Source organism: Anabrus simplex, chromosome 6, assembly GCF_040414725.1.
Source record: "Anabrus simplex isolate iqAnaSimp1 chromosome 6, ASM4041472v1, whole genome shotgun sequence".
Lineage (NCBI taxonomy): Eukaryota > Metazoa > Arthropoda > Insecta > Orthoptera > Tettigoniidae > Anabrus > Anabrus simplex.
The window spans coordinates 61,589,489-61,612,732 of NC_090270.1; positions in this window are offsets into that span (position 1 = coordinate 61,589,489).

Genomic DNA, 23,244 nt, shown 5'->3' on the forward strand with positions numbered 1-23,244 from the left:
TGAGATGAGCTTGTTGTTGTATTAGGGAAGTTCGTTGACTCATCCGAGGTAAACCCCAGAGTTTGTTTATCTCTTGGGGGCAAGGTCTTGACAAGAGGTTCACTCATGATTGGCTGGCAAGGACCAATCCAGACGTATCATCTGAGAGGAGGGGGATGTTGATGTCTATAAAGGTTGATCATACGGCGGCAACCAAGGACATTGTAATGTAACTACTACAACTACAAGCAGTAACACTGTATGAAGGAACGACAACTGACACTGTACGGGAAGGAAGTGGTGCCGATACACGGTACTGGAGTGGCACGGCTGCAATGGACTGGACTTAAAACGTTCGTGGAGCGTAGTCTTGTTATGTTCGTGGAAAGTGGCTGATTGTGGAGAGTGCTTGCGCATTAAGTATTGTAGCACTTGTGGCGGCCTAGCATTATATGTTGGTGAAAGCTATCTCAGACTTTCCATAATTTATGTTGAGGATCGACAGACGTGTGTATATATCTTTACAACAAGTGTGAAAATATGTGAACACAGTAGTACAAGGTGCAGTATCTGTGTGATGTGATAACTGCCGATTATGAGAATCAGTAAGTCGAATTGATATAGAGACAGTGAAGGGTATTTATCTTCATACATGTACACTGTTCATCGGACTATCTACAAATGGTAGCTTAGTTCTCGCTTTCGTTTTCCCACGATTTTCATTATTGTTGTTGTTGTAAATATGGAGTCTTCCAGCAATATTTTATGTGTGTATTATATGTATAATGTTGTATGTTGATGAGGTGCTCATGCACGGAATTTGTTAAGAATATAGTTAGCTATTTTAGAATCAGTGTTATTGATGAAACTAGGTGCAGTTCCTACCTAATTAGTCGTTTTCAGGAGGTTAGGTAAGGCCTGCAGCAGATGTACCAGTACGCAGCATTATGTACACGCCCTGGGATATACAGTTTATCATGCTCTTATCTAAATTCGAGGGATCCATTCTGGTGAACTCTGGCGCTCATACTACGGACATTTCGGTTAATTATGCTTATTAATTTTATTAAGTTTTTGAGTAATTTTATTTATATATTTTTATTCATGATTTATTTATCAGTAGTCATCAAAAAAGTTACAACACTTAGTTGAGCAGCTTGTCTCCTTTCTGCCAAGTCTTCCCAGACCAAACTTTGCAACATTTTTGTAACGCTACTCTTTTGTCCGAAATCACTCAGAACAAATCGAGCTGCTTTTCTTTGGACTTTTCCCAGTTCTTGAATCAAGTAATCCTGCTGAGGGCCACATACTAGTTTGGGTCTTACCAAAGACTTACATGCCCTTTCCTTTACATCCTTACTACAACCCCTAAATACCAGTAATAACAATGCTATTGGCTTTACGTCGCACCGACACAGATATGTCTTACGGCGACGATGGGACAGGAAAGGGCTAGGACTGGGAAGGAAGCGGCCGTGGCCTTAAGTAAGGTACAGACCCAGCATTTGTCTGGTGTGAAAATGGGAAACCACGGGAAACCATCTTCAGGACTGCCGACAGTGAGGTTCGAACCTACTATCTCCCGAATACTGGATACTGGCCGCACTTAAGCGACTGCAGCTCTCGAGCTCGGTCCCTAAATACCCTCATGTCATAACCATGTGCAGAGATCTGTACCCTTTATTTACAATCCCATTTATATGATTACCCCAGTGATCTTTCCTTGGTGTTTACAATGATCCCCAAAAGGAACTTTCACCCCATCAACGCAGTAATTAAAACTGAGAGGACTTTTCTATTTTGTGGAACTCACAACCTGACTTTTAACCCCGTTTATCATCATACCATTGCCTACTGTGCATCTTACAACATTTTGCAGTTTCTCACAATCTTGTAACGTATTTATTACTCTATAGAGAAAATACATACCTTTCCATTTTTCACTAAAATTTGTATGACTGCCAATTGTGTTTGCGATAGTGTTGTCCTTAGCCGACTTATTTGCTAGATTCTATTTCCTAGTAAGTTCTTTCAATTTCTTCGTACTTCCACAGCCATTTCTATTTCTTTCCAACCTGCACCTCCTTCTTGGTCTCTTTATTTATTTATTTATTTATTTATTTATTTATTTATTGTCTTGTTTTATATGGCGGGACTCAGGCTATGAAGCCTGCTATTCTGTCCGACCATACATACACCTACATGAAGAGTTAAATATACACTAAATTATCTACTGTTTAATATCTTAAGGTAGCAATTAAATGTTTTAATTAATGTAATACTTAGCTATGATCTAATCCTACTATGTTATAAGAAATTATTATTATCCATGAACCAGGTTTGACAGAGTTTCTTAAAGCGGAGGTGGTTTGACACGCTCCTAATTTCAGCAGGCAGGGAATTCCAAATTCGGCTGGCGGCGACTATAAATGATCTACTGTAGCCAGTTGAGCGGTGAATGGGAATGCTTAGTACTGCGGTGGATGATGATCTGGTAGGAATACTAGAAGGTGATGCTAGGTAATGGAATTGTGTGGCAAGATATTCAGGTGGTTTAAGGTTCAGTATACGATGTAACAGGGAAAGAGTGTGTAAATTTCGTCGCTCTCTTAAGCGTAGCCATGAAAGCCTAGAAAATGCGGGAGAAATATGGCTAAACCTTGGTATATCTGAAATAAATCGAACGCATGCGTTATGTGCCTTTTGGAGCTTGTTGGAAAGTAAGGCATTCAGGTTACTGTATACTACGTCACAGTAGTCGAATATTGGCATTACCATACTTTGGTTAAGCAGTTTCCTTACATTTTGGGGGAGTAAATCTCTGAGTTTTTTTAAGGGAATGTAAGGAATAAAACACTCGCTGACATATACCTGTTACATGATCGTTCCAACTAAGGTTTTTATCCATTGTCATCCCTAAGTTTTTAACTGTGTCTTTGAATTGCAACTGAGTACCTCTTAATGTTACTGAGTGGGTATGGATGTCTGTGAGTCGTGCGTGGGTTTTTTGGGTAGCTAAAAGAATACACTGCGATTTTTGGGCATTGATTTTTAGTGTATGGTCATCGGTCCACCTACATATTCTTCCTAGGTCGTCATTCATATTATTTATTGCAGTCGGTAAGTCACGAGGATGTGCATGTGTATATATCTGTATGTCGTCTGCGTACACATGATATTGACAATGTTTAATTACTTGTGTTAGTCCTGAAATGAAGACCGAAAATAGGAGTGGCGCTAGCACTGACCCCTGTTGTATTCCAGTCTCTACAGATTGCCATGAAGAGAAATTTTCACCTGTAGATACACACTGCCGGCGATCAGAGAGATAGGAATACATCCAGGATAGTGTGCTTTGTGAGAAATTAAGAGCACGTAATTTTGCTATTAGTATGTCCGTGTCAACGCAGTCGAAGGCCTTACTAAGGTCTAGAAGAGTTAAAACAGTAACTTCTCCCTTATCCATAGCTACTCCTATGTCGTTTGTAACTTTAAGCAGTGCAGTAGTTGTGCTATGATTGCTTCTAAAACCAGACTGGTATTTGTCAAGAAGCATATTGTTATTTAAATATGCGGTTATTTGTCTGTGAACTATTTTCTCCAAAATTTTGGACAGAAATGGTAAAATGCAAATGGATCGAAAGTCTTTGGGTTCCACGGGATTGTTGGTCTTGGGGAGTGGGCGAACAATTGCATATTTCCAAAGGGAAGGGAATATGCCGGTTATCAGTGAGGTATTTATGATGTGGGTTAGAGTTGGTAGGATTACATCTAGAGTTTTTAACAGTAACTGTGGAACAATCTCGTCACATCCTGCCGCAGTTGTCTTTATTGATCGTGCAATTTGTCTCACTTCTGTAGGAGTTACGAGGGAAAAATATAACTGTTCTCCTCCGTTGTTAGTATTGCCATTGTGTAGAATTTTGTTAATCGTCTGTTCTTTTGTTGTCTCGTCAATGTTAACGGGTCTTGTAGTAAAGTATTGGTTTAAATCATCCAGTGATATTTTAACGTCAGCAGTATGCATTTTATTTCCGCCTATGCCCATTTTTTTAACGGTTTTCCAGATTGTTGTGTTTCGGGTTAGCAAAATGTTTTGTGAGTGTCTTATTTTAGCATTCCTTACGGCCTGTGTGGTTCTGTTACGAAGGGTCTTGTACAGGTCAAAATCGTTTGGTATTTGGCTAGTTTTAAATTTCCTGAAAGCTTTGTCTCTCTCTGTCATTAAGTCTCGTATTTCCTGCGTCATCCATGGAGCCGCAGGCGTGTTACACGAGCAGTGCGTTTTGGCGCGTGTTTATTAAGAAGAGCTAGCAGTTGTGTGTTTAAGAACTCCACTTTATCATCTATATTATCTAAAATATGGACATTATGCCAAGGTATGTTTGCAGCATCTTCTAATAGGGCTTCGTTATTTATACTTTTTAGATCTCGGAATGTAATTAATTTAGGTCTGTACTTGGGGCATTTAAGTGAATAAGCTAAATAAATTAAGTCGTGATTGGATAGTCCGCACGCAGACATTTGCCCGTGGGTCAGTACTCTGTCAGGGTTATTCGTCACAATTAAGTCCAGTAATGTATGTGACGTGGCTGTGTGATGTGTTGGTTTAAGTGGCAAAATCGTCATGTTACAAGATTTAAATATGTTGATTAGTTGTTTAGTCTCAGTCATTTTGTCGTTAAGGATGTCAGTATTGAGGTCTCCTAGTAATAAAACATGCTTTACTTCTCTGTTATAAAATATAGTGGATCTTTACCATTCCTTACCACCTTCAGAGGTACAAGCCTGTTTTAACATTCCTCAACAATTGCTACAAACCAATCCCAGAGTCTGCTTACATTTTTATTTACCGTATTCCACCGATAATAGTTACTTTTTTTAAACTCCTTCGTATCTGTTTTATCAGCCATATGGTACTGCCTAATAGTCCTAATTTTAAGACCTTCCTTTTTATCACATTTATTTTTAACTACGACAAAAACAGCTTCGTGATCACTAATACCCGTCTATTATTTCGGTTTCTTTATACAGCTCATCTGGTTTTACCAGCACTATGTTCAGTATATTTTTCCTTCTAGTCGGTTCCATCACTTTCTGAATCAACTGTACTTCCCATATTAACTTATTTGCCATTTGTTGGTTATGCTTCCTGTCGTTCGCATTACCTTCCCAAGTGACAGAAGCAGTATCCAGTATACGGGAGGTAGTGGGTTCGAACCCTACTGTCGGCATCCCTGAAGATGGTTTTCGTGGTTTCCCATTTTCATACCTGAATTAAGGCCACGGCCGCTTCCTTTGCACTCCTAGGCCTTTCCTGTCCCATCGTCGCCATAAGACATATCTGTGTTGGTGCGACGTAAAGCAACTTGTAAAAACAGAAATTGACAGAAGGCCACCGCTCTATTGTTTGAACCATTCAGCCCAGTGTGGTTTGAAACTTGTGTTATTGGATGTGTCTTTAGAAATCGTGCGGTTTATTGTACTTCCAAGGATCATAGTCAGTGGAGAATGGAGTCAGCAGATATTTACTCACCCATTTTATTGGATCTGTGCATCAGTGGTGGAGTGCTGGCCTCCGGACCAGGCTGAGGTGGTCGGATATTTGATCGGCGAAAATACTCAATTTGGCACTTCTGATAACAAATCTGGTGTTTACCCGACAACACAGAAATCTCTTATAACCGAGCGAATTGGCCGTGCTGTTAGGGTCGCGCAGCTGTGAGCTTGCATTCGGGAGATAGTGGGTTCGAAACCCCGAAGATGATTTTCCGTGGTTTCCCATTTTCACACAAGGAAAATGCTAGGGTTGTAACATAATTAAATACGTGACCACAACCTTCCCAATCCTATCCCTTCCTCCCATCTCTCCGTCGCCGAAATCCTTCGATATGTTAATCCGTTTCTCTGCCATCTGGTAGAGTATATCGGAACGTCAGAATCGGCACGCAGTCGGCTAGGGGAAACCACGGAAACCACGGAATATCACTTCGAGGATGGCTGAGGTGGGAATCGATCCCATCTCTACTCAGTTGACCTCCCGAGGCTGAGTGGACCTCGTTCCAGCCCTCGTACCACTTTTCAAATTTCGTGGCAGAGCCGGGAATCGAACCCGGGCATTTGGGGGCGGCAGCTAATCACGCTAACCACTACACCACAGAGGCGGTTCCCTTTGCTGTTTCGTTCCAAATATTTCGTGACTTCATGAATCCTTGTTGTTGTTGACTTCTTGTTCCAAAGATATTTGAAGATCTGTTTGGTTAACCTGCTCTCATCCATTTTGTATGAATGTCCAAAAAATATCAATCTCTTCTTCCGCATTTTATCCGTTATGTTTTCTATGTTCCGGTATATTTCTTAATTACTTCTCGATTTCCAGCGGACGAGAATTTTTGTTATAATTTTTCTTTCCAGTACTTCTAATTTATTTAGCTTGTAATTCAGTACTAGACATTCACTCGCATATAGGCATTCCGGTTTGACTACTGTGTTGTAGTGTTGTATTTTGAAATTTTTAGATAAATTATTACTAGACTGAGTTCGATAGCTGCAGTCGCTTAAGTGCGGCTGGTATCCAGTATTCGGGAGACAGTGGGTTCGAACCCCACTGTCGGCAGCCCTGAAGATGGTTTTCCGTGGTTTCCCATTTTCACGACCGAGCTCGATAGCTGCAGTCGCTTAAGTGCGGCCAGTATCCAGTAATCGGGAGATAGTGGATTCGAATCCCACTGTCGGCAGTCCTGAAGATGGTTTTCCTTGTTTTCCCCATTTTCACACCAAGCAAATGCTGGGGTTGTACCTTAATTAAGGCCACGGCCACTTCCTTCTCATTCCTAGGCCTTTCCTATCCCATCGTCGCCATAAGACGTATCTGTGTCGGTGCGACGTAATACAAATAGCAAATAAAATAAAAAATCCCATTTTCACACCAAGCAAATGCTGGGGTTGTACCTTAATTAAGGCCACGGCCACTTCCTTCCCATTCCTAGCCCTTTCCTCTCCCATCGTCGCCATAAGACCTATAGGTGTTGGTGCGACGTAAAGCAACTTGTAAAAAGTATATTATTATTATTATTATTATTATTATTATTATTATTATTATTATTATTATTATTATTATTATTATTATAGGGGCGTGTTTACCTCAGTGGCATAGCTACCGGCCTCTCACTGGGAGGCTGAGGTTCGAATCCCCGTCGATCCTGGGTTGAGATTTTTCTCAAAAATCACGTGGTGTCAGGAAGGATATCTAGCCTTAAACTGAAAGCCAAAACCAAAATTAGTCTGGATGACTCCAGAGACCCAGAAATACCTGGGATAAGCTAAATATAGTTAAGGTTAACTCCGTCTGGTGGCCACGATCGTCAAGGCATCAAGTCAAGTCTTTGTGATGTGTCACTGTGGTTAGCCGTTTCGAGTCTAGATGGTCGATAAAATTTTCACCATTAGAATGTTGGCCAGAAAGGTTGGGGGGGGGGGGGGTGGAGAGGTGATGATATACAATTCTTTATCACTAGATTGCGTGCCAAAAGCCTGGATAATTCCAAACCGCTCTGCCGTTTTCAGATGGATTGAGGGCATATGACGCTCTTGATGGTGATTCGTCCGTTGGATGAGGACGTTAAGCCTTGAGAAGATCTCTTGGTGCTATTCGGGAGGAGGAGGGTATGTGCCGACACGGGTTTCACCCTCTCCCTTCCTACTATCATATAGTACGTCATTCACCTCATCTCGTTACCTCCTCTTTCAGTTGATGGAGTTGACATCAGGAAGGGCATCCGGTTGTCAAACACGCCATGAAGACTTATCTCGCTTCATAATCGACACTATAGAAAAACGGGACAAGGGTTAGACATTATTATTATTATTCTTATTCTTATTATTATTATTATTATTATTATTATTATTATTATTATTATTATTATTATTATTATTATTATTATTATTATTATTTATCAAGATATTCTGAATTGGAGAATTCCTCTAGCCATTCAGTTCTTTGAGTGCATTCGACAGCTGCTTACGGGATATCGTACCGAAAGTTGAAAAAGAAAATCGTTGTAATTTAATATCTATTGAATACTTGAAATAGACTTTCTACTTATCAGGTCTTATTGATTACAAACCCGAAGAAATTTTAAGTGCAGATGATAAGACACGGGGAGCAAGAATGGCTAAAACCACTTTAGATAAATCGGAAGAGCGTCCGGCGCGAAATTAGAAGGTTGTGGGTTCAGTTCCAACCGGCATTTGGTTGACCATTTCTGTTCTGTAAGTAACGTCTCTTCGATATATACTATAATATTGGACAGGATCTAATATGCTGGAAATATATTTTTTAAAACAATTAATTGTTTTGCGAACTCTTCTAGCCAGCGTCTTGAGTATGGTTTTCTTCGGATTTACAATACTTCTTCTTTCAAAGGGGGAATGGTTCATTATTATGAATGCTTTCGCCCATCTCAGACCCAAAATATATCTTTCTCTCACGACGAACGAGGAAGTGGCTGCGCGGTTTGGGTCACATAGTTATCAGTTTGCATTCGGCAGATAGTGGGTTCGAACTCCACTGTCAGCAGCACTAGTTTTCCGTGGTTTCCCATTTTCACACCAGGTAAATGCTGGGGCTGTGCCTTAATTAAGGCTTCCTTCCCAATCCTAGCTCTTTCCTATCCCATCGTCGCCATAAAATCTGTATGTGTCGGTGCGACATTAACCAAATTATTGTCTCTCACGCCGTTCAGGAGGTACATTGATTTCACGCCATTTACTGTAGGTTGCCCACTCTACCAGAGGGCAAATACACTGATCTCTCTTGGGCGATCTAAGGCTGAGTTTTGCCCGGTAAACACAAAATGTGTCACCAGAGAATGTTCACATGCCGACATCGTACGACATGCAGTGTCTTTCAGGTCTTCGAAAATAACCCTAAAGGGGCGTGGCTTTCCAAGCCACCCCTGCTCAGTCGGAAGGCCTGCAGATTACGGCGTGGTACGTGGTCAGCGCGACGTATTTCCTTGGACATTATTCTCGGCTATATAGACTGGAGCTGCTGTCTCGCCGTCAGATAGCTCCCCTGTTGTTATCACGTAGGTTGAGTGCATCTCGAACCATCCCTCAGATCCAGGTTAAAAAAAACTGACCTGGCGCGGAATCCAACCCGGCCTTCTGGGTAATAGCGAGATAAGCTAACTCTGGACCGCGGGGCAGCATTTTCAAAATTCTCAATTAGCAAAACAGAAGAAGTACAATGTTGTTGAACGTATACAATATGGTTTTATCCTCAAAACCCGCAATCTTACTGTCACACCTAAAGATACGTTTCGCCGGGCTGAGTGGCTCAGACGGTTGAGGTGCTGGCCTTCTGACCCCAACTTGGCAGGTTCGGTCCTGGCTCAGTCCGGTGGTATTTGAAGGTAGATGCTCAAATACGTCAGTCTTGTGTCCATAGATTTACTGGCACGTAAAGGAACTTCAGTGGGACTAAATTCCGGCACATCGACGTCTCCGAAATCGTAACATTATTATTATTATTATTATTATTATTATTATTATTATTATTATTATTATTATTATTATTATTATTATTATTAAACATACGTTTCATGAGACGACTGATTTTGAATAATTTTATTACAGTGATTTTACAGCGGCTATAGTCAATGAGGTTCATTTCAGGTTTCCTTTATTTTAATAACATGGTTGGATAGCAACATACTTAAAGTCGTTGTGTAACTATTCCAATTGTAGACCTAAATATTTTAGTTAGTCTACTGTCACAGATCTCAGAGTAACACAGATTATCAGATAATTTCTAGCACCACTTTCTTACATTCGCCAAGATTCTGCATTATCACCGCTGCTCTTCATCTGCGTTATGGACACGATCACCGGAGGCCTACGGCGTGAAGTTCCTTGGAAATAACTTTATGCTGATGACATCATGCTTGCCAGCATCTAAAGATGATGTGCAACACCAGGCACAAGCCAGGAATGACAGTTACAGCCGGTTTGGTCTTCTCATTAACATGAAGAAGGCAAACTACTTGGTATCGAATCAAAATGACAGTGGCATTTATTTATTTATTTGTCATAAGTCTGTACATAGTTCTCCTCCATTTTCACAGACACTATACATAGGTGTACATAAATGCCTGAATGAGTTTTTTTTAAATGAATGATTCCATGACCGAATTAAATTGTCATGCATGCATGAATAAATGAATGAACACTTCTCTCCCAGTCACGGATAGCCACCAACTGAGGAGAGAGCATTCGGTTCGCAGGATAAATGTATGGATATATGTTGAGACTAAAAAGGAAGAGATGGTGGCGAGCTTCTGCAGATCGCATATCAACATCAGAGAGATAATATCCAGGGAGAGTATTGGTTAATAAAAATCAGAAGTATATTCGATAGGTTGGGATATGGAAGGTATTGGGAGAGGTTGGAAAGATCAACGAATAAACTAATTATTAGACGACTCAGAGATATTCAAAGACAGTGGTTGGTATCCGAGTGTAGAAACAAGGCGACCCTCTCAGAGTTTAATAGGACAAGGCAGGATATGAACATAAATATTGTGAGTGTAAATAGAAGAGAAATCCGGAGTTTGATATGGTGGTTAATGGGAATTTACAACAACAGAGGATGGATTAGGGTGAAAGATGCAACAAGATGTCTTCTCTGTGGTGAAAACAGAGAAGAATTTCACCTGTTGAAATCATGTAAAGAAACCATAGCGGTGAGAAGGAAATTTTTGAATAACAAGGAACAGTATATGATAAATGAGGATGAGAATGGCTATAGGATTATTAAGATGACAAGCAAAGAATGGTATAAGCCTGGTAATCTCAGTAAACTGTTAATTGTAATTAGAAATTCATGTAGAAGAGTGTTGAAAGAGCCTAAAATGAGGGTAGGTCATATTACGGATGGATGATTGTGTTACGAATCGGTTAGTTAAGAAATTGCCAATAGTGATATGTAGTAAAAGGAATATAAGTATATGTAGCACTGTAAAGTCGATATGTTAGTAACCTATAACGTAATTAACTGTTAAACTGTTTGTAATGAGACAGGGCCTAAAATGTTTCATCCTCAGTTGCTGGCGACAATGGCATTTATATCAGTGTTAAAAATTTATTGAAAACTGTGATCTTTGTGTCCTTTGAATCTCGTCTGCGCTTTAACACTAATGTCTGTGATGAAGTGTGAGTAAGAGTCAATGCTGGATGAAAGCATTGGATTACAGGAGTTCTACGTGACAAAGGAATGCCACCAATACGTCTAAATTCAAAAACTATCAGTCGCTCTTCTGTACATATGTATGTATCGATGTATGTATGTATGTATGTATGTATGTATGTATGTATGGTTTTAAAAATAATTTTTTCACAGCATGTCTTTACACGACAGTAATAATACATGCTTGAGTAGTCCTATTATAAATGTAACTTAATTTTCTAATTACATGTGAGATACATTCTTAATTCGATGGCTGTTGTGATGTACACAGTAAACAAAATTATAACGTAAATAAAACCATGTCCTTTCATCACAGTTGTTCAAATACAATTGAGTTTGTGAAACAAAAGAACTGTTTAAAAGTCATTTTTGTCTAACCTACTTTTACTTATTACCCATGACTCTGTGCCTAAAATATCGTTAATTAAAACGCTCCTTTCTCTCTCAAGTAATTTACAATGAAATAACAAATGGTCAGCAGCTTAATCATTGGCATTACATGGACATATGGATCTATCTAAAAATTTAAAACGATGAAAATAAGATCTAAATTTTCCATGACCCGTTGCCATTGCGGTGAAATTTGGTGTCAAATAAATACTGTATATTGGGAAAGTCTGTCTATTACACTGGGAAAAAATTATTTTGTTACTGAACCCTTTGTCGTTTGATCGCATTCACCGTGCCATTTTCTTAAGCTCTCATCTCTCAATTCATTAATCAAAACACTTTTAGGACCTTTGCTATAACATTCACTAATTTCACTTTTGGGCGCTGCTTCCTTAGCCAGATGATCCGCGAGTTCATTACCGTAGTTCCCAGCCTGAGCCTTGATCCAGGTGAACTCGTTTTTCCACTTGTTACTTGCAAGAATCTTCGCCTTCACATTGATTTGGTGAATAAGTCAGTTGTAGTTATTATATTTTAATGAGTCTATTGTTATTTTACTGTCAGTGGATATCATGGTTTTCCGCGATATATTTTCCTTTAATACCAATGTTTCAATTGCTTTCAGAATTGCCAACTGTTATGCTTGATCGTTCGATCTTTTATGCGGTTCAAATTTTAACTGTAGTATAAGTTTATTTTCCAGAAATATAGCTACTCCTGAACCAACTCCGATGTCAATCTGGCTTCCATCTGTGAATATTTAAAGGGCTTCATTTTTCAGATTCGTTGAACTCACTAATTGTGATGTTTTCTGCTGGATGTAATCTGTGTTCAGTTCCCCATTAAATTATTTCTTATTTCTTTCAAAACACTGTATAATTTTGCACTCTCTTCTGCTTTAATAACAACAGGTGTCAGTCCTGTAATGATACAGTGCTTCGTTAGATAAAGTCCGGAAACCTTTCGCGACTTTGATGTTAATTAATAAGCCTTTGCACTCGGACGTAAATTTACCTGGCGCATTCCTTTTCCGTAGCTCCAGTCCATACAGGTGCTCCTACAGCAGCAGAGGTTGTATTGTTCCTTCATATATATATACTTAAGAAAATGGAAATTGCAACACCATGAAGGCATTGGTCGTTTGTGTTGATTTTCCAGATATGGAACGATGCCATGTAGGTATGTAAACGATCAAAGTTTCAGACCTATTGGATTGTTGCTACAGGTCTCCCCACGTGATTGGTCGCGGAGGAATCAACTCCAGTATACGGACTCTGGTGAAGCGTAGTTGACTTGCAGTCTGTGCAGTGAAGTGTTCCCCGTCAAACATGCCTCGACGACAGAGAAGAGCACGCTATCAACAACTGTCGCCGTTTGAGAGGGCTCGGATAATCGGGCTGTGTGAGGCTGGATTATCGCTAAGGACTGTCGCTGCACGTGTTGGCCGACAGGCATCTACGGTACAACGTGTATGGCAGCAGTGGCCAAATGAAGGTACCCACACTCGTAGACTTGGCACAGGCCCAGCGCGACGGACAACTGTGAGAGGATCGCCGCATCATTCAGATGGCCCGCATGGAACCTCATGCAACAGCAGCGCAAATTCGAGCAGCTGTGGCACCCCACGTTACACAACAAACAGTTGGTAATCGCCTGCGTGCAGCTGGCTACGAGCCCGTGTCCCTGCAGAAGGTGTTCCATTGACCCCATAACAGCGACGTGTAAGGCTGGCCTGGTGTCGAGAAAGATCGACGTGGGTGGACGAATGGCAAAGGGCCGTCTTTAGTGATGAATCGCGCTTCTGTCTTGCCCGCAGTGATCGCCGGAATCATGTGCGCCGACGTACCGGGGAGAGGGGCCGCCCAGATCTTATTGTCGAGAGGCACACAGGGCCAACACCAAGCATTATGGTCTGGGGAGCTATTGGCTTTAATGTGAAATCACAATTAGTGCTTGTTGAGGTCACTATGAGTGCTCGACAGTACGTTGATAGGGTACTCAATCCAGTGGTTATCTCTGTGATGGCGAACATTGCTAATGGGATGTTTCAGCAGAACAATGCCCGGGTTCACACTGCACGCATCTCCAGAGAAGCTCTCCACATCACAACCTTAGAATGGCCCGCCAGATACCCGGACCTCAGTCCTATTGAGAATGTGTGGGACATGATGGGTCGACAACTGGCCAACCGTCCTCAGCCACCCACAACTCTGGAATAACTGACCGGTGCAGTGCAGCAAGTATGGGCCACAATTCCTCAGGAAGCGATCCAGGGCCTTATTGACTCCATGCCTCGACGAATTCATCAATGTATTGCAGCTCGTGGTGGGCACATCCTGTATTGATTGTTGTCCAAACTTGCGTTTAGATGGACCTGAAAGTGTAATAATCGAATCACAACCGAACACTCGTCCTACATGTTCAATTGCAGCAATGTAGCACCACTCCTTCTGAGTGTTGCAATTTCCATTTTCTTCAGTGTATATAACTTATGCGTGTATGTACTGGTCCTACCAAAAGTTTAAGGACACCTTCATATTTCATGAACATGATTCCTGTCCTTTACCTTTTAGTCTCAGGCGTACGATTGTTTACAGGGAAGTAGAACATACAGTATTTAGATGAACATTTGCTAAAATTTTCATTAAAATATCGCTCTTTGCTTTGAAGTTATTGAAGTTCTTGTCTATAACAATTGGAAAGAAAAAAGCTATTTTTAATACTTGAGAAGACCTGGACAGTACAATATGGTGATTACAGTAATAATTTTTATTGTGGAGAAACAGGTATCTATAGACTATTCATTGTAAAGAGAAACAGAATATATTTCCATTTGAAAGTACGCCCCGTTTTATAGTTCGAAACAGAGCTACAGAAAGTGGTACAAAAACAAACATTCCTTGACCTTGGATGGACAGGAGACCCCTCAAGCTACCGAGATCACTTGTGTGTTACCAAATACAGTAGAGACAATACGCGACACTTCGGGATTTAGCCTTGTTAAAATGGGAGACAAGTCGCAAGTGGCGCTCCTAGTGGCTTGACCTGAAAATTCGCGCTAAATGCAAATATCAATGGAAATGTATATACGGAAATGGATAAATAAATTACGTCTAGAAAGAAAGTGTTACTAAGATATTAACTTCAAAGTTTCTAAAGCAATTCTGGATAAATAAATGAAGAATTATTTAACAGGTTATTATTTAAAGACTGAAATTAGACATATAATCAAGATGTGAAATGGACTGCTGTGAAAGGGCTTGATCTTACATTTATGCATTACTTTTTTTTAGCTTTAGAATTCCTGCCTGAACGTTCACGGCTAGATTTTTTTCTTTTCTCATTTAAAAGCATTGTATCATCATATTAAAACACTTGTCAACAATGATATCGGCACATTCCTTACACACATGATTCAATGAATTTACATTTAAGAGCTGGACAATTTTCCTGTTAACTTGAAGCCTACTAACAGAAAGAAAATCTATAAATTTAGCCTTAAAAACATTCAAACTTTCCCTATAAGCAATACTTGCCATAATGCCATTACATTAGGGTAAACCAAATTTGTATCATCATATTGTTTCAACAAAATATGTACATTTCTTAAATCACCCATATTTTCTTCAGAACTTGACAATGCATTACAGCATTCCAAATGGGGTAACTTGGAACACAACCAGCCACACTCATATGCATATGTATTTTCCTGAATGAAATCAAACCCACAGATCACACCTACAACAACACATCGGTATTGAAGGTTAACTGCTGCACTATGCAATAAAATATGCGTATTATATTTTAAGCCAGTTAAAATAAGGGTCGACCGAGCTCGATAGCTGCAGTCGTTTAAGTGCGGCCAGTATCCAGTATTCGGGAGATAGTGGGTTCGAATCCTACTGTCGGCAGCCCTGAAGATGGTTTTACGTGGTTTCCCATTTTCACACCAGGCAAATGCTGGGGCTGTATCTTAATTAAGGCCACGGCTGCTTCCTTCCCTGTCCTAGCCCTTCCCTGTCCCATCGTCGCCATAAGACCTATCTGTGTCGATGCGACGTAAAGCCAATAGCAAATAATAATAATAATAATAATAATAATAATAATAATAATAATAATAATAATAAGGGTCGGGCGGGTCAGAAGATTATGAAGTACTATAAAAATCTCTTTGTCACTGGAAGAATATATATGCAAACACAATATTACTTACATTTTCTTGTCACGAGGGAAACGGAAGAAAGACCGCGCATTCTTCTCTACTTCACAGTTACTGCAGCCAAACACAACACATACATTTCCCAAGATACCAAGGAATGGCACACGCTACTATTTAATTATGTCAGCTCACTAAAAACGCATAAATAACACCAAAAACTTCACACACAAATACACGTGCTCTTATGACAGAATCAGTAGTTCTCAGGTCAATCCGCTAGAGAGAGCTCTAATAGCTGTCCCTCGATATCTCGCTGAATGTCGCGTATTGTCTCTACTGTATTTGGTGTTACGTTTTAGCGGGATATCTACAGTACAACGTAACACAAAAATGATCTCTGTAGCTTCAGGAGCCTGATATCCAGCCAAGATCAAGGAATGTTTGTTCTTTTACCACTTTCTGTGGTTCTATTGCGAGCTATTAAATGGGGGATATTTTTAAATGGAAACATATTCAGTTGTTCTATTATAATTATAAATATTGTTGAGGTATCTGTGTTTCTCCATAACAAAGATTATTAATGTAATCCCCATATTGTACTGTCCATATCTCCTCAAGTACTAAAAATTAGCTATTTTCTTTCCAACTATTATACATTAAAAATATAATAACTTCAAAAGAGTGATAAGTTTATTATAATGACAATTTCAGCAAAGGTTCCTCTAAATATGTACTACTTCCCGGTGAAAGACTCGTGAGCCTGAAACCGACATTTTAAGGACAGGAATCATATTCATGAAAAGTGCAGGTGTCCTTAAACTTTTGGTAGGACCTGTATAGTACGTGAACCTTTTCTTTATCCCTGAGCTCCATAGTGCCGAATGGGAACTTGGGATCAAGGAAAGGTTTGCGTACTATACTATGGTCGTCTGACGAGAAGTCGTGTGCATGCGGTGAAGGGGTGCGGAGGGTAAGCATGGTCACTGCGCATGCGCCAATCTCAAGTTTCAAGGCCTGACGAGAAACATCGGTTCCGTCTGCTGTGATTCTTGTGAACTAAGGTGCTGCTGTGAAGCTTCAAATTGTTAGTGCAATTACGCTTTAGTTACACATTTACTGTGAGTACTTGCATAATGAGCAGTTCAATAATGGACACGCATCTCTTTCAGAGAGCTCGCACTGTTCGTCACGACTAATGTTTGTATCTGTTACTCGTGCCGTACCTACAAGCTGCCGCGATTTCCCGTGAGACGCTGGTAGTATGGAAAACCATTATTCCGGAAGCTGGTTGGATCCTCATATAGCTAGATGAAGAGTTAGTTTGACTATTGTACTATTGCAGCATGACTGACCGTATGCGTTGACTCATATAACACCCAGACGATTTAGTCGTGCTCTGAATGCCATTACTCGGCTCCACCTGTACATCAGCAGCTTTCATACCGTCACAGCGATACAACAAACTGAGTTTTAGTGGAAACTATATTTTACTGTGGCCTTTGCTAAGGGACAGATGCAAATATACCACATCCATAAAGAAATAGTCAGAGGCAGTCGAATAAGGTCACCTGTTACTTAGAAAATGCGTGATAGACGCCTGCAGTGATATGGTCACATCACACATGCCGAACCTGACACCATAGCTTATCATCACCAAATTAGCGGACATCGTGCAAGAAGTAGACCGAAGCAACGATGGCAAGACATCGTGAATGCCGTCACGTGGACCCTAACCGTGGAATTCAATGATCCACTCGTCGATCCACAAAGCGAACCCGCCACCTGCTGGCCGAACACTCAGAAGAAGAAGAAGAAGAAGAAGAAGAAGAAGAATTCCGTGCATAAGTTCTGAGACTCCAGTTATACTAACCTGGTAGTCTTGGTGGTAAAGTGGAATGTTTTATTCTACGACCTTTCCTGTTCTGCCAGTTGAGGAAATAACTCGTTCAATATTAATTTATATATATTGTCAGAATTAATCCTGTTAAAAGAAAATGACCCCACAAAAATTCTTTTAGCACTGGTAGTGCACCAAAGTTCATAAAATGGAATGTCATAAATTATTCTTGGAATCTCACGTAGCCAATACCGGCTATTTTGTCAGAAAACTGCGCTAATTCAGGATTTAATTCACCACTATTGACAGTCTGAAGAAGCCAGTTGCAATAATGTTTACTTGCGGTTCGATCCCTCTGGTTTAAACTTTCCAGTTCTTTGACTTTGTAAGGCTTAAAATTTTGTTTTCTTGCAGCCCGCCATGCAGAAGAATATGAATCCTCACTTTGCTGAACCAGTTTCCTTTAACAGATTTTGGGAGGAAATCGCTCAAATAATTCACAATTATCCTGATTTTGTTTTGTCATTTACGACAGTCGGTTGTTTAACTCGTTCCTTTTGCTTATCACTAAACCCATAGCTTTGAATTTATTGACAGTTTTCTTATTTTCTGTAACGCGTTGGTACTCCCGCTCTAGGAAATTGTAGCAGAAGTCTCGTCTCTTCTCTTCTCTTCTCTTCTCTTCTCTTCTCTTCTCTTCTCTTCTCTTCTCTTCTCTTCTCTTTGCAGATTAGTGCTTTAAAAATCTACAGCACAGGTAAATATGCTGTTCAACAGTGAATTCAGAAGCCATGAAACACGCCAGATCGATCAATATTACTGCTGTATAAGAAGCAGTCTCGCTGTACGCTAGTTTATCGCAGACTAGCCGAGACCATGACTAGAGCCCTGCGCGGATATACAAAATATTACGCTTCCGCACTTCCTTCATCCGCATCCGCGAATGGTTATCCGCGGATTTTAACTATTTGACTATATTGATTAAGGTATTGAAATGGGTAGATCTGTTAACATAATACATTAGGCCTGATACCTGGTGATAGAACCCTAGAGTGACACGTTTATGAGGGATTTCCTCTTGCGAAAACTATCGACATATTGAGCGGTTCTCTTTCGAAACCTTTGTCCCTTCCTTTCTCAGTTAGACTCACGTCAGATTTACGGCTTTATGGACTCACGGATCTTCATATGTCACAATGAAATGAAATGGCGTATGGCTTTTAATGCCGGGAGTGTCGGAGGACAAGTTCGGCTCGCCAGATGCAGGTGTTTTGATTGACGGCCGTAGGCGACCTGCCCGTCGTGATAAGGATGAAATGATGGTGAAGACGACGCATACCCCCACCCCCGTGCCAGCGAAATTAACCATTTATGGTTAAAATTCTCGACCCTGCCAGGAATCGAACCCGGAACCCCTGTGACCAAAGGTCAGCACGCTAACCATTTAGCTATGGAGCCGGACATATGTCATAATGTTCCTATATTGTTGTCAAGGGTCGCTTCACCACAAGCAAAAGTAACTGCATTCATTGACTCAGTTGCCAAGATGTCTAGAGTATACCTGAATGAAAATCACTAAACGTAATTATTTAAAAATTATCAGCAAAATTATCCGCACTGCCAACAGTTTTCATCCGCCAAGACTCTAACTTCGCGGATATCTACTATTACTACTAAAATGTTTTCATTCCTCCCCTGAAGGAGAAGGCGGGCCTCTTAGACGGTGACGCCGTCTCTCAGGCCGGGAGATTTGTTACGGTGAAGGAGATGCTCGGACAAGGAGAGGGGGTTGGCGGCCGTGGCCTATACTAGGAACTGTCCCGGCATTCGCCTTGGTGCTGTAAAATGGAAAACCACGGAAAACCATTCTCAGGACAGCCGACGGTTGGGGCCAGCCATGAGGTCCAGCCCTGTCCCGTCTGCCGAATGCAGAGGCGTAGAGCCATGGTAGAGCCGCGGCCACCCCTCCTCGCGGATATCTGCATCCGTGCGGAGCTCTAACCGGCATCATTGAATGAACTATATGGGTCAGGCGCCAGTTGCGTTGTCCACTCGTCCAGACTCGACTGAGGTTTGCACTCTATTTGAATACATTAGAAACTGTATTGTTGTACAGAGTCTGAGGAAAGCTCTATATGTCTTAGCCGATCTCAATGGCACAGCTAGTAACTCGTAGTCCATCTGTTTCCAAATGACCGAGCGGGTGGTTGCGCGTTTTGTTTCGCTTAGCTGCCAGCTTGCATTCGGGAGATAGTGGGTTCGAACCACACTTTCGGCAGCCCCGAGAATGGTTTTCCGTGATTTCCCACTTTCACACTAGTCTGTACCTTAATCAAGGCCACCGTCGATTCCTACTCACTCTTATACCTTTCCTGTCCCATTGTCGCCATAGATCTATCTGTGTGCGCGACGTAAGACAAATTGAAAAAAAAAAAAAAATCCAGAAGAGTGAGTTCAATATTGCCCGTGGTTGGAAGCATTTGAGAGTGTTCAATTGCGATAACTTAATGCCGTTGGCTCCCAACATGTTAAAGAACACCTGCAGGGCAAACTTTCGACACCTCGACGCCCAGTAAATAATTTATAAGGAATTGAACTGACGTTAAAACTACATTATTAACAATATTCGTTTTGACATAAAAACGCTTAACAGCCGTACTAGACTACACGAAACCGAGCGAGTCGGTCGTGTGGTTAGGGCGCACAGCTGTGAGCTTGCATTCGGGAGATAGTGGGTTCAAATCCCACTGTCGGCAGCCCTGAAGATGGTTTTCCGTGGTTTCCCATTTTCACACCAGGCAAATTCTGGGACTGTATTTTAAAGTCACGGCAGCTTCCTTCCCACTCCTAGCCCTTTCCTATATTATCGTCGCCATAATATCTACCTGTGTCTGTGCGACGTAAAGCCAATTGTAAAAAAACTTCACCAAGATATTTTGAAGTAGGCCTACTCTAGTATTAAATACGATAAAATGTGTATGAATCATAAATGAATATAAAAAGATTGATTAAAATAATTACGTTATTTCACAATTAGATAGGTCGGATAATATGCTAAGGGTTCGTTTGTAAATTAATAATGAATGTTTTCTGACTTGATTATTAAGATTTCACTGCAGTGGCTTGATATTTCTGAGAAAAATTATATGTATTGTTAGGTTTATCAAAGGCACTCTAAATTGGAATTTTCGCAACTAATTATCATCTTTGCATATTTTCAAAATTGTGATAATGAACCGGAATGAACCGGAAAATTTGACGAGGTAGGAGAATATGTCTATCTATCTAGGTATTCTGCCTTATGGCAGGTCTTGTCATGGGATGAACCTCTTCCACTGTTGCCTGTCTTGCGCCAAGTTTTTCATGTCCGAATATTTATTTCCTTGGATATTGTCCAACATTTGATATTTTTTCCTCCCTCTTCCTCGTTTGCCTTTCACCATTCCTTCTATTCCTTCTTTCAGTAAACAGTCCCTCCTCAAACAATGTCCAACCCAGTTCATTTTTCTCCTTCTAATGGTTTGTAAAATACTTCGTTCTTCTCCAACTCTTCGTAATACCTCCTCATTCCTTACCCGGTCTTCCCATTTCACTCGTTCTATTCTCCTCCATACCCACATCTCTAGTGCCTCCAATCTTCTCTCATCTTTCTTTCTCAATGTCCAAGTCTCTGCGCCATACAGCGCTATGCTCCAAATGTAACACTTAGCAAGTCTTTTCCTCAAATCTTTGTTTAGTGGTCCACAAAATAATTTTGATTTTTTCCTAAAGCCTTCTTTTGCTATGGCAATTCTTTTCTTAATTTCTGTTGTGCAATACATATCATCTCTGATCATACTTCCCAAATACTTGAAGTTACTGACTTGCTCTATTTCTTCTCCTCCTATACTAATATGACAACTTCTACCTTTTCCTCCAATTATCATACTTTTGGTCTTCTTCTTATTAATTCTCATTCCATATTCTTCTAGTTTCATGTTGAGTTTATCTAACATTTGTATCATTTCACGTTCGCTTTCTCCCATCACAACCATATCATCTGCAAATCTTATACATTCTACTCTCCTACCTCCAACACAAACTCCACTATTTCCATTAAAACTTTCATTGATTATTTCTTCGAGATAGATGTTGAATAGTGTCGGTGATAAAGAGCAGCCCTGTCTTACACCTCTTCCTAATTCAATTTCTTCACTCAACTCATCTCCTATTCTCACTCTTGCTCTCTGGTTTATATACAAATTCTTTATTAGCCTTCTATCCCTCCAATCAACTCCATGTTTCTTCAGGATTGTCATCAATTTGTCCCATCTGACACAGTCAAAAGCCTTCTCAAGGTCAATAAATACAGCATAAACCTTCCTGTTTTTCTCTATGTACCTCTCTCCTATCACCCTCAGAAGTCCAATGGCGTCTCTTGTTCCAACTCCTCTCCTGAAACCAAACTGTTCTTCACCTATAAAGTTATTCAGCTTTCCATATATCCTTCTGTTGAGCGTCCGCAGTAAGACTTTGGCTGCATGTGAAATTAGACTCAATGTCCTATGTTCTTCACATTTTTTGCTGTTCTTTTTCTTTTCCATAGGGATTAAGATGATTTCACTGAAGTCCTTTGGCCATTTTCCTGTCATGTATATTTGATTACATAACCCAATCAACTCCTTTCTCCCTTCGTTATTTAACGCTTTTAACAGTTCAACAGGAATCTCATCTATTCCCATTGCTTTTCTATTTTTCATCTCGTTCAGTGATGCTTCGATCTCCCTTCTCAGTATGGTTTCCCCTTTATCATCCTCTTTAACCATATCTTCCTCCTCTAATTCAAGTTCTTCTTCATTTGGTCGATTGTCCCGATCATATAGCCATTCTATGTATTCTTCCCATCTTTTCATTATTTCTTGGGGTTCATATATCATTGTGCCATCTGTAGCCTCTATTTCCTTATTGCTGTTGTTCCTTCTCTTTTCTCTGAATACTATATTTGTTGCTTCCTTGTACATCAAGTCATATTTCCCTTCTTTCTCCAGTTGCTCTATCTCATCACACTTTTCTGTCAACCATTTCTTCTTTGCCTTTTCTGTTTCTCTTCTTAATTCATTATTTAACTTCCTGTAGTTACGCTTTCCTTCTTCTGTATTTACTGTTTTCCATTTCCTGCGTTCCTCCATTTTACTTATCATTTCTGATGTTATCCATTCCTTCTTTGCCCTTTTCCTCTCTTTGACTCCAAGCGTTTTCTTAGCTGCTTCTTTTATCCCATTTTTAAAAGTTTCCCATCTCCTTTCTACATTTTCTGTTTCATTTCCTAATGTATTATTGTTACAATACTCATCCTCTAGTTCTCTACACTTGTCTTTATCTTTCAGTTTCTCAATATTAATTTCTTCTCTCTTCTTTCCTTTCCATACTATTTTCAATTTAATCATTACCTCTGCTACAACTAATATATGGTCAGAATAAATGTCTGCTCCTGGGTAACATTTAGCATTCTTTAGGCAGTTTCTGTACCGTTGTTGTATCAATATATAATCAATTTGATATTTCTTGTCATCTAATCGAGATATCCAAGTATACCTTCTCCTTTTGTGGTTGTCAAACAAAGTGTTTCCAACCACCATGCAATTTTCATTA